Below are 13,885 nucleotides of genomic sequence, written 5' to 3'. Positions count from 1 at the left end.
ACTTGGTTCATTTATCTGATTCGGTAAAACATGGAACATTAGAAATAATTCAAAGTTTTCTTCAGATTATATTTCTAGATCTTGAAAAAGCTTTTGTTGAAGTTTTTATATCCAAAAAAGCGTGAACCCTAGACTGTATATAATGTTCACCACAAAAACAACTACATTATATGTCCTTGTACCAGTAATGTTCATAAGAAAAAAATAATTATCATTTTTTTTCTCCTGAAACCACTGTCCAAGGATCGTATAAAAAATTATGAAGGTTGACGAAAAAAGAAAAAACGACGAACAACATTATAAACAATACAGCACAGAAAACCAAAGACTGAACAATACGAATTATGACATCTGGTTTATTCACTTGTCTCGAGAGACATTTAGTTTACTCGACCAACGCAATGGACTTTTTTTCGATGGAACTTTATACAAGCAAAAATCAACAGACATCGATAAACCGCAAAAGAAACTCTAAAGTAAAGTCAATAACTAACAGAAATTAGAAGTTTATAAAAAAAAGTTAAATTTAGTATAAATTGTTGTGACTGCTTTAAATAGAACTTTTACTATTTACATTACTAAAATGTGCTCACGTTAATAAAACATGACATATAGTTATAACTTAGACAGGTTTGTTCCATACAGAGAACTGCCGAGCCGTGTTGAATCTCCCATGGAGGTTATCGTGTGTTCATTCCAAGTAGCTCGACTCCTGCTTGATTGGTTTTGCGTGTTATTTCCTGTTTGACAAGAAAATGATTAAAATAAATTCAAACAATACAAATTTGTTTTGCATACGAAGTTATATCAGATTTGAAAGATTTTTAACTACCGCTATACCGATACCAGAGTCTTTGCCCTTGACCTTGATTGGATTGGTTTCCCAAAGATTTCATCAGTTATTTTCCCCGTTACTCTTATGATATGTTTAGCTAATAATAAACTTATAAGTTAACAAATTGTCATTGCTCTGATATTTTTCACCAAGTCAGTCACAAGAGTAGAATTATTACGACTATCAAGGATAGTTTCGTTTAAAAAACAAAACAACAAACGAACATTGAAAACGATGGGCTGCCAGGCGCTTACATTGCTCATCGTACAAAAATGTGCAACATCACAAATCTTAAACAACACCTACATCCCTCTTCACACAGTGAATACAAGTGTGACTAAGTTAGCACCTACAGCTATCTTAAAACACTAAGTATAAGTGTGACAAGATTAAAACCTACAGCTGTATTTACACACTGAGTATGAGTGTGACTAGGTTAACACCTACAGCTATCTTAACGCAATGAGTATAAGTGTTAACAGGTAAAAAACCTTCAGCTATCTTTACACACTGAAAATAAGTGTGACAAGATTAAAACATACAGCTGTATTTACACACTGAGTATACATGTGACTAGCTAAACACCTACAGCTATCTTTACACACCGAGTTTAAATGTGAATAGGTTAATACCTACATCTATCTTTACACACCGAGTTTAACTGTGACTAGGTTAACACCTACAGCTCTTTTTACACACCGATTATCAATGTGACCAGGTTGACATCTACGGCCATCTTTACATACTGAGTATAAGAGTAACTAGGTTAACACCTTCAGCTATCTTTACACACTGAGTATAAGTGTGACAAGATTAAATCATACAGCTGTATTTACACACTGAGTATTAGTGTGACTAGGGTAACACCTACAACCATCTGTACACACTGAGTATAAATGTGACTTGGTTTGATCCTGATCCACTTCGAAAACAATTTTAAAAAGTGCATAGTCATTTTAGGAAAATTACCTTAAAAGGAGTGAATTGACTAATTTTATCTCTTGGTTTCTAGCTGTTACCAGTATATCTTGTCTTTCTGATTAAAAAAATACATTAAAAAATTCCATCAAAGGACAACTGTATCCGAAACGTCTAGTCCATTGTCAGTTGCGGGTTTTCAGTTAATCTGTATCTAATATAGTTTTTACGATAAAAGACAAACATATGGGGTACAAATTATCTTTAAAATGCAAAACTTCTATTAAGAGTGAGTCGATTCACATTTTCAGTTTGTGTTGATCCATTTGCGTATCTTGTCTTGTTGGTAATTTTTGTTGTTTTCAAATTTCTTTGTCTATTATAGTTTTGGCAAAATATGCCAAAAAATGGGTAAAAATCATTATTAATGAGCAATAACTCATATAAGAAGTCCTATAATGCGTCAATGAAACATTTCGGTTATGTTTTACTTATTTCGAGGTCCTATTTTTTCTGATCATGTTTGCTCTTTATAGTTTCTCTCTATTTATTATGTGTTTCAAGATCATAGCAAAAACGCAAATTTGTATTAAAATTGTCATTTAAAGCCAATAAATCCTATAAGAAATTTATAACAAACCCATTAAAGTTTTTGTTTTTGTGTTATATAGATTTATCTGAAGATCGTAGTCTGCTGATAACGTGTGCTTTTTACAGCTCTTTCTATTAAAGTTTTCAAGAAATGCCCCCACCCAAAAATTAATTCCTACAAAAATTGGGTAAATATATTCATTCAAAGCCAATAACTTCTATAAGACATCCATTGACTATTTGTAGATCTTGGTCTGCTGATAATATGTGCTGTTTACAGCTCTTTCTATTAAAGGTTTTCAAGAAATGCCCCCCTCCCACCAAAAAAAATAATAAAATAGATAAAAAGGCCTACAAAAATTGGGTAAATATAATCATACCAACAGGAAGAATGGTAGATCATAAACGTGGTTATCGTTCTTAGGAAATGATTGTTCTATATCTGTAAGACATATCGAGATAATAGCCAAAAACACCACCAATACATTCCAATTTTCTAACCACTGCGCATGAAAAAATATGCTTAATATAGCATGTGAGAGAATTATACCTGTGTTTGCATCATCATTTCTGTCTTTACTTTTAGTGTCGTCCTGAATGCTATTCTAACGTCTTTAGATACACCATCGTTACTGTCATTGTTTTGAGTGACGTCCTTTTGTTTGTTGAATCTGTCCTGACGTCTTGAAACGCTAGCCATTTCAATACTTAACCTCTTCAAAAGTTTAATACTTCAATAGTTCAATTTATTATCCCTCTCCATTCAGTGGAAACATTACTCCTACATACAGACAATAAGTCTGACATGAATGAACAACTTTGTTTGAATGAACAAAGTGGTCTGTACATACTCCTTTTGTCTCTTCAATCCATCTAGTAAATGCAATTACATTATAATAGAAAAATAACAGGAATTAGTCAAATGAGGGTATAATAAAGCTTTTTTAAAATCATTCTCATAGATGAGGGGGGTAGGACCTTTATCGGGACTCCGGGATCGGGGTTTTTAAGCTAGGGATTTCGGGATTGATCCTTTCGGGATCCGGGAATTCTTTTTTCGAATTTCGGGATGTCGGGATTTAAATTTTTTTAAATTCGGGACCTCGGGATTCCATGTTTTTAAGCCCGGGATTTCGGGATCAGGACCTCTCCTACCCCCCCCCCCCCCCTCATAGATGATCTGTGATTTTTTCGAAAACAAATAACGTGAAACGACTGTAGTAGACACATTGGGAAATATGTATTAGATACAATACAAAGGTAACAAAGAAACAGGCCGGTAACAACCGTTGCCGGATAGTTTTTCTGCACGAGTAGTCAGGTCAAGGTCCGAGGCAATAGCCGAGGACCTTGACCTGACTACAAGTGCAGAAGAACTATACGGCAAGTTGTTTCCGGCCTGTTTTTTTGTTACCTTTGTTTTGTATCTGACTTGTACGACGTTTCAAGAAAGAAGTATTACATTTTGCCTTTAAAAGATGTAGCAAAATTAAACAGATTAGAAACTTAAATGGCCATATACCAGTTAATGTAAGTTACAGTCTAAACAAACTTTTTTCTCACTTCCCTTCAGCCGAGAGTTTTTTTTGTTTCTCAAGAAATTCAAGAATCTAATAACTTTATAAAAAAGAACCATGTCAAGTAAAAGATGAATGTCGTTCACATTTGAGACTTTTTAAAATGCAACTTCGCATGTAAGTAATGTATGAAAAAGATTTCAGAGGTAAGCAAGCTAACATTTGATTTTTATTTGGGGAAAAACGGAAAAGGGGGAAAAGGGGGGGGGGGGGTGTAAAATAAATTTAAAATAAACAGGCTTGATCATTTTTTTGTTGAAAAAATGCAGGATGTGCCATTCCATTCCCCCATTCCCCTTAAGAAGTCATAAAAATCGTTCGTTTGCTCCCATATATATGAATTCAATAACTGTTACAATATAAATGGATATAAATAATGAATTTCCTATTTCATTAGTGAATGAAATGTTATGAAAAAAATGGATTTTGTCTTGTTATTTGATATATATAGGCATATATTTTGGATTTTTTTTTCTAATTTTCATGCTAATAGGTTTTTATATGTCTCTTATCGTGTTGATCAGGATTAAACACGTGTCACAATATTATCCAATCGGAGCTTACCGTCCAAAATTGGTGACATAAGTTCAATGATTTTCTTCAAGATTTGCTGCCTGTTTGAACATGTATTACACGGACACTTTTTATTTATAGGATCAATCGTGCATTGGTGAGTTGATAGGGATTTTATCTTTCGATTAGATTTGATTTTTTTATATATATTTCCTGTCTTTTTTATTGAAATATAAACGTCGGTACCAGCATTTCTTTACTTTCAGCAATGTCCAGAATACTATTCATGTCCATATATTGAAAAAAATATATTTACAGACCGACCATTTAGCTTCCAAAGGGGTATGTTTTTTTGGGTAAGAAAATTATTTAGTTTTTCAATGCTATCACCCAAATATTTTTTTTCGAAATAAGCACTTAGTCTATTACATACGATATTTGGAAAATCAGGAATCAGAACATTCTTTTGTCATCTGCTTGACCACAATATATTTTTTCTCATAAAATTGGGGATCAGAATATTTTTTTAGGAAAAAAACCATACCCCCCCCCCCCCCCCCCCCCCCCCCCTTTTCCCCACCCTTTGAAGTTAAATGGTCAACCCCTAAGCGTATTGATATGAATAGTAATTATATACTAGAATTGTTTCAAAAAATTATAGTTATTGATGCCAACGTAAATATTTTAATAAAAAGACAGGAAATATGTCGGTGAAACAAAAAGTTCAAATCTAATTGAAATTTAAAGTGCCCATGAACTCACTGATCGTGCACGAGTGATTCTATTCATAAAAAGTGTCCATGTAACAACTAAAAAGTGTCCGTGTATCATCTAAAAAGTGTCCGTGTAACACCCGTTAATGTACTGTTTTTCTATAGCTCTGCTGGGGGCAAAGTCGTACAAATATAAATATATTATAGTGTTTATGAATTTTGGTTTGAGCTTTGACTGTATTTTTATACAACTGTTACAGTAGTTTTATTCTTGTGTTATTATTTGTATTATATTATTTGTCTCTTTTTATTGTTGTAAACTAAACATTTACTATAGTTTAATGTTATTCAAGATATAAGACATCTAACATGACAAGAACACTTAGTCAATGAAAATTACCTTCAACTGAATGAGAAATAGCACCCGATTTTACTGTAGATATATTTTGTAAATTTCAAACAAACATTCACAACAGAATAGAATAACGGCATATCATTAATCCTCCAAAAACAAATATTTTGGTAAAATTCCTTGGCTAATACATATTAGATCAGATACAAATGTGTACATGTATTACATATTTAAATCACTACAAGTGTTATCAAGCTATTTTGTAAACAAAGCAATTAGTATAAAAAATCATCCAGGTGAAGACATAAATTATATCCGGATTAATGAAAATCTGTCTACTACATTGTAACACAACTAACCATAATATATGCTCTATACTAATGTTAACGAGGCCGGGATAAGGTACCGGTATTTGATGTATCTTTTAACAAAAGTAAATATTGTCTCATTGGCACTCATACCACATCTTCTTATATCTATGTCAATAAAATTAAGTTTAAAAAAAAAAAAAAAAAAAAATATAAATAGTAATAAATTTGCAGAAAATGAACATGTCAATACAAAAGTGCTGACAACTGGGCTGGTGATAACCTCGGAGACGAAATGTAATCCAGCAGTGGCTTCGACTCAGTAATTGTAAAAATTCATCAAAGATACCAGTATTACTTATTCAGCACGCCAGACGCGCGCTTTGTCTACATAAGACTCACCAGTGGCACTCGAATCAAGACATTTGGAAGGCAAAATCAGATATAAAGTTGTAGAGCTTTAAAAACAGGAAAATTACAACCAACACTGATACTGTCAGGTTTCTTAGCGATATTTGGACATATCGTTTCTTTCGAGTTTTTACATTTAATATTCATCAGATTTTTATGATATGTGTACATATTTTCTCGTGCATGGACTATATATTTTGTTTGCTGATTGCACTGATATACAGAATACAGGGTTAATTTATTTCATTTATATCTCTAAGTAGATTTTCTCATAATATATCTACTGTCGAAAGTTTTACTCCGGAGACGGTCTTTTGAACATTTGGTTTTGAGCAAAGGTTTCCACCATTTGTTTCATTACAATTCAAATACTGTAGGACTGTATTTTGAAATTAGTTTGATACGAGTTTATGCTTTTTCTTCTTCTTTTTTTTTACCTGGCCTACGGGATCGTCAAATAAGGAGATTTTTTGATAATTTATTATAAGCTATACTACAGTTATTTATCTTGATGGATATATTACACATAGTATAAAGTTCTTGTTTCTTTGTTCGTAATAATTACAGCCTCCCATAGTTTATGTGAGGCTTTCGGAAAGTTTAATATTTGTTTATTTTATCATTTATAACATTGAGATTCGGGATAAATGTTAATGACAATATATTTGTAAAGTGCGTACTTATCGTTTCTTAAGTAAACTCTTTTTTCATAACCAAAGGATATTCACCAAAAGTCACACGCAAATAAAACGAGTGGTTTTTCTTCAATCAATTTTATGAAAATATATTTGAGACAGTTCAAAGAGGTTGAGGTCGTTGCTAATTTTACCCACTCTCCCTCCCAACCTCAAATTTTGTCTCAAAAAAATCAGGTGAAATTCAAATTAAATATAATGTATATAAGACCAATTCATAAACATACACATATTTCAAAAACAGAGGCAGTTCCCGATGGTTTCGAAAAGAGGGAGTTACGATTTTTGATAATTTAAAGATTGCTGAAACGAGGGATTTCCCCAACCCCGTCAATTTAAAAGAATTGAAACCGTTTGTACATTCCACTTTGTTGACCTCTTCATCATCATGCTGCGCATCAACTGATTCAGCATATTTTGTAAATTGTAATGTACATGCAGTTTTTTTTACCATCTACATGTATGAAAACAAGCTATCATCATTAAGTCTAAGGAATGATTTAATTAATTTAGGGTCCATCAGTATTAGCAATTCATTTATTGATTGGTATGTGTTTAACGCCACTTTCAGCACTGTTGGCTATTTCGTGGCGGCTAGTTTTTATTGGTGGAGGAAGCAGGAGTGCCCGGAGAAAACCACCGACCTACGGTAGGAAAACTGGCAACCCTAGTCAATTAAGGTTGGAGTCGAACCCACCTGCCTGATAGATAACAATGTATTGACGATTAATGGATTGCGTATAGGGACTTTGGTGTCCGAGTGGTCTTAGTAGTTCAACCACTGTATCACTAGCCTGTCAACACTGATGCTGTGAATTCGATCCCCGCACGTGTTATCTATCATGCATTACTAAGATTTTTGGAAAAGAGGCGAAAGATACCATAAGGGACATTCAAACTCATAAGTCGAAAATAAATTGACAACGCCATGGCTAAAAAAGAAAAAGACCACAAGGCAAAGAATAGTACACAAAACAAAACATAGAAAACTAATGACTGAGCAACACGAACCCCACCAAAAACGTGGGCTGATCGCAGGTGCTCCGGAAGGGTAAGCAGATCCTACTTCACATGTGGCACCCCTTTGAACATTTCTATTTTAAGCTGCAACAGGTGTTGTTAACGTTGTTTCTGTCATTATTTTCTCTCTGGTCTGTTTTAAACTATATCCAGACACTCTCAATGTAAGAACACTAGAAACGACACTTTTCTTAACAGGTAACAAAATCAAAAGTTTTTTTACATTGGTAACCACTGATTAAGAAAGTTATTTCGTAGACATTTATAACCTGTTTAACAATGTTATTTTATGCAAATGCATATTGTCTTAACGACAATGATACCAGTACTGAGGATCAGGCAGAAGGCGATATCTCTTGTATATTTGAACCATTAGACAGACCTTTCACCGAAAAGGAACTCGAAGACAGTATAAGAAGATTAAACAAGAATATATCTCCAGTAGTGGACAATATCGTGAACGAATATATTATTGAAAACAAGCCAGTATTATTACCTTTATTGTGTAAACTTTTTAATGTTATTTTATGCACTTGATTCTTCCCAGAGCTCTGGGTGAAAAGTATAATAGTGCCGTTATTTAAAAAAAGATCCCGTTAATGACCCTGGAAATTATCGAGGCATATAATTAGTGTCTCATATAAGAAATCTTTTTACAGCTACTATCAATACTAGACTGCTGAAATGGAGCGAGGAACACTGTATTATCTCAGACGCACAGTTTGGATTTAGACCTGGCCACGGAACTCATGATGCAATTTTTGCTCTTCATTCCATCATATCAAAATATTCGCGAAACGGAAAAAGTTATACTGTTGTTTTATTGATAATGAAAAGGCTTTTGACAGTGTTAAGCATTTTAAATTATGGGCGAAATTAGCTGAATGTGGTATACTAGTAACCGGGAAATTGTTAAATCTAATAAAATCTATGTCTTCTAGCTTGAAATCATATGTTAAACATGAGGGAAATTTTCCTGAGTTTTTTTAATTGTGACATTGGTCTAATGCAAGGAGAATCCTTATCACCTTTTTAATATGATATGTATGTCAATGAAATTGAAATAGAATTGATAAAACTGTGTTGTCAATCATAACATGAGAATGCTCAATCTTTATTTATTAATGTATGCTGACGATACTGTTATTTTCAGCGAAAACGTAAACGATCTTCAAAAAATGATAGATGTTGTCCAAATATGATCTGGAAGGTATAATTTGCATATAAATATGTTAAAAACTAAGATTGTTGTATTTGGAAACAGAGGTGTTATCAAACCAGAAGAAAAATGGTTTATTAATGGTGAAAATATTGAGTTATGTGAATAATTTATATATCTGGGTATGCTGTTAAATTATAATGGTATTTTTACTAATATTCAGAAAATGCTGTCAAATCAAGGTAAAAAACTTTTCAATTTATTCAGTAAAATCAAAGAAGACTATTTAAATAAACAGACACCACTGTGTTTTTGATACATATGTTTCAAGCATTGTTAATTATGGTAGTGAAGTGTGGGGGTATCAGAAAGCAATTGACATTGAAACTCTTCACTTATATATTTTTTAAAGAGGATTTTGAAAGTAAAAAAAAGTACTACAAATTACATGGTGTATTTTGAACTAGGTAGAGTCCCATTGTATGTGCAGAGGTACTGTAAAATGATGAAATATTGGTGTAAATTGTTAAAAACTGACAATTGTATTTTGAAAAATTGTTATGCAAAAATGCTGGAGGCTGGCAATGTAAAAAGTAAAAATAAGTTGAATATGGTCATGTAAAATAAGAGATTTATTATGTAATTATGGGTTAAGTAATGTATGGTTGACACAAAGTGTTTTAAATGAAGATGTTTTTATGGGTGATTTCAAACAGCGTTTTACTGGTAGATCTATTTCTGAAGTAATGTCATTTTTGAGGAGTCTTCTAAATGTCAGTTTTACAAATACATATATGACGGTCATGGATTGCAGTTTTATATTAATAGACCTGTTAATTTTAGATATAAACCATTGATAAGCAAGTACCGTTTACATGCACATAACTTGAACTTTGAAACTGTAAGGTTTTTAAATATGAACAGAAACGCTAGAATACGTAATATGTGCAACTGTAATTCTGTTGAGGATGAATATCATTTTATTTTGGAATGTATTAGATATAAAGATATTCGTACGAAGTATATAAAACCTTATTATTGGAGAAATCCATCAGTATTTAAACTTATACAATTGTTATCTGTGCGTTATATAAAAGAACTTAATAATTTTGGGAAGTATTTATGTATTGCCAAAAAAAAAATCGTAATTGTTGAATGTATATATCATACTTCAAGATTGTTTAATTATATTAATATCATGCTCCTATATTTGATTTAAATTGTATGAATAGTATTAATGAATTACTATATTGTACTATGTGATGTTTACTATATTTAATGATATATTAATACCTATAAGCTGTATTGCTTTCGGAATAAAGAATATATATTTTCGTTATTCGTGCATTTGAAATTATTTACACTGACATTTTTTCAACTGTTAATCATTGCTGAATATTGATAACATGATTGGAAAAAAATAATGTACAAACAAAATTCTAAACTTTTTTCATACACCAATTTTCAGACTGGTCTTCAGAGTACGAGGGGGGTCTTTCAGCGATTTGACAATATGTTATTGAAAAGCATGATAAATGCAGGGTATCCAATTTCATTTAACGACATCTTGGTGTAAAAGGAGATATAAATATATTTGATAAATACCTGATGCATTTACGATTTCAAAGTAGTTTTAATCGTATATGTGAACAAAATCGACATCTTAGTTTCAGATACTTATGATTCAATCATCAACCTTATCTTATTTCATCTTAATTTCTCAACCGTATCGTATAGAAATTTAAAAGGTAAGTCAGTTCTATGATGGCCGAGGTGAACAACAAGATACTATTTATCTTTGGTTACAATGTATTAGTACTGTACACAAAATTCTTACATTTAACTACTAATAAGTATAAAACTGATTGTACAAAAAGTTTGTACATTTTAATACAATTGTGTTTTGACTACATACATAACTGCTGTTTGTGAATAATTCACCATGACTACATACATACATCAATGAGGGTGGTAAAGGGTTATTTTCGTGCAACGTGTTTTGCCATTTTTATTTCACGTGCAGCCGTGAAAAAGGTTCATTATTCACCGTGTTTCGTGAAATCGGTAAAAAGATCAACGTGCAAGAAATTTTTAATTGTTCGTTCATCGTGAAATGGCAATTTTATTTCGCGTTCTTCCGTGCAGATACCCCCCCTTTACGCCCCTCATCAATGCTTCAGTGAAAATTACACTGGGCAACACGACAGCTAGCAGCTTTTAGTAGCAGTGATGTTTTTAATGTTTAAAGTGTATCATAGGCTCAACAGGTCGGTGTTCTAATAATTGTGTGTGTCTACACTGTAGTATACACTATATATTTGTCAAAAACACAGGTCTATATATAATAAATATATATAGGTCATGACTGGATTTTATATATGACACTAGTTCTTGAGCAATGAATGTAGAAAGAAATTCTGTTTATTAAAATTTTACAATAGAGTTAACAAATATTTGATCAATAAATATAAGAATAAGAATGATGACTGTGAGCTTTAAATAAGTAAATTTTACGTCAACGCTCAAAATACCTTACCTGTATTATAAGGGTGACAAATCTACACTTCACTTTTGTTAAAAAAAATACATAAGGTGGCAGGTACCAGTTTTGGTGTGCCAGAACATGTGTCCCACGCGGGGAAATATTGTTATTGTTAAGCAATGAGGTATATAACTGCATCATGTGGACTGAAAAAATAAATGAATGCAAATTCTAGGCTATTATTACATAAGTAAGTATTTGCATACACAGGTTGGGGATTTCCTTCACATATGGGTCCAATCATAAGTCAAAATTGTGGTCTCCTCACTTGACGGCATCCAATCAAAGTGGGGAAAAAAATTCAGTTTTATGTAAACAAAAATATCTTGAGATTTTGATGGTAAGGATAGGTGCGGACAAGGCTCTAATTCATTGAATATCATTTATCTCTTGAATTTTGCCTAAAATTCTTGTCGGCTTTTAGCAGGATTCTGAAGGTGAGGCTTATATTTGTATCAGAGCATCACATTTTTTGCCTTATTTGCAATGTATTTATGAATTTTAAATTCTGCATGCTGGACAGACACACAAATTTAAAGGTTTTCAATATATTCACATAAGCACGCACACATCTTAGTTAATCAAAACCATACATTTTATTTGTATATAAGCTTGAAAGCTTTAAAGGTTTTCTATATATTCACATTAGCACGCACACATCTTAGTTTCTGCCACCTTAAGCCTAAACATGATTTTAACATATGATAAACTGTGCCTTTTTAGGAGTTTTAGAGGTGAGGTGTTATGTTTCTTTTATTCACAGCCAATGTATAGGTCTGTTTGCAAGCATATAATTTTTACATGGATTTTAAGAATGATCAAATATCAAGATATATAACTCTGTATCCTATGACAAACAATGACATTCAATTGATTAGTTTTAAAATGATTATATTCACCATAGAATGATTTTATATCATAAAATATAAAGAAAAAGCAATTACAAAGAGAAAAAAAAGTAAAATAAGTCTCAGCATAATACTAAGAAAAGCTGAATATACTGTATATTACCTGTTATAACATGTATAATGATTTATTTCACATGATATGGACATTTTCGTATTTATTTATTTTTTAACTATGAATATATGAATTCTTCTTTTTTTATAGGTCTAATACATAGTTAGTACAGTGGGACAGGCTACAGAAATAAGTAAACTGGTCTCTCTCATCAGGAATAGTGTGGCAATTCTAAAATTTTAACTTGCGGCCTACACAGCTCTCTTATGTGGAGAAGAGATATGAGAGTGATTGCGAATAAATGTAAACTTAGTTTAGTGCATCATGGATCTACAAAGTGATACATATGTACCAAAAAAAAAAGTTTATTCATAACTAAGCCTTTTTCAGCACTGCAGTCAACAGAACAATGATAGTGACAAGATTGGAGACTATTTAATACCTCGGACAATGGAAAAATACTTCTTGAGATCAGTTGTAAGTGGTTTTATATCATGTTATAAAACAATAAACTAAAGAATTTTTGAGAACTGTTGGATAATTCATACACTGTACCAGAAAACTCACACAATAGAATTTATTAAATATGAACACAATCATTTTTTTCTAATTTTTTGTCGTTCAAAGCAGTTTGACGGCAAAAGACAAAAATATTGCTTTAATAAATTTGGTCTTACAACTATGTATGATTTTTTTTATGCTGTAACCATATGAACTGCATGTTTTTTTAATGGTAAATGACTACAGAACTCAATCAGACTAACAAAATGGAAATATGTTCTTTCCATTAAGTGGTTAAAGGTGGCAGGTACCAGTTTTGGTGTGCAAGAACATGTGTCCCACGCAGAAATATTGTTATAGTAAAGCAATGAGGTATATAACTGGATCATTTGGACTGAAAAAATAAATGAATGTAAATTCTAGGCTATTATACTACATAAGTAAGTAGTTGAATACACAGGTTTGGGATTTCCGTCACACATGGGTCCAATCAGAAGTCAAAATTGTGGTCTCCTAACTTGACGGCATCCAATCAAAGTGGGAAAAAAATCAGTTTTATGTAAACAAAAATATCTTGAGATTTTGATGGTAAGGATAGGTACGGACAAGGCTCTAATTCATTGAATATCATTTATCTCTTGAATTTTGCCTAAAATTCTTGTTGGCTTTTAGCAGGATTCTGAAGGTGAGGATTAGATTTGTATCAGAGCATCAGAGACACCCAAATTTAAAGGTTTTCTATATATTCACATAAGCACGCACACATCTTTGTTACTCAAAACCATACATT

The 13,885-nt window shown here is 32.1% G+C and overlaps 1 protein-coding gene and 1 long non-coding RNA gene across 2 annotated transcripts in view; one reads left to right on the top strand and one right to left on the bottom strand.

The window, feature by feature from the left end:
* LOC127714274 (tereporin-Ca1-like) overlaps positions 1–13,885 on the top strand; it is a 470,404-nt gene that overhangs the window by 112,864 nt on the left and 343,655 nt on the right. The gene's annotated exons all lie outside the window — the stretch shown is intronic.
* LOC127714286 (uncharacterized) lies at positions 537–13,856 on the bottom strand. The gene is made up of 3 exons (XR_007987677.1): positions 11,629–13,856; positions 2,895–3,059; positions 537–740 (listed from the first exon to the last, which is right to left on the bottom strand). It is a non-coding gene; the product is annotated as an uncharacterized LOC127714286 (long non-coding RNA).

Source organism: Mytilus californianus, unplaced genomic scaffold (assembly GCF_021869535.1).
Source record: "Mytilus californianus isolate M0D057914Y unplaced genomic scaffold, xbMytCali1.0.p SCAF_9, whole genome shotgun sequence".
Taxonomy (NCBI): Eukaryota; Metazoa; Mollusca; class Bivalvia; order Mytilida; family Mytilidae; genus Mytilus; species Mytilus californianus.
This window is presented reverse-complemented; position numbering and strand designations above follow the sequence as displayed.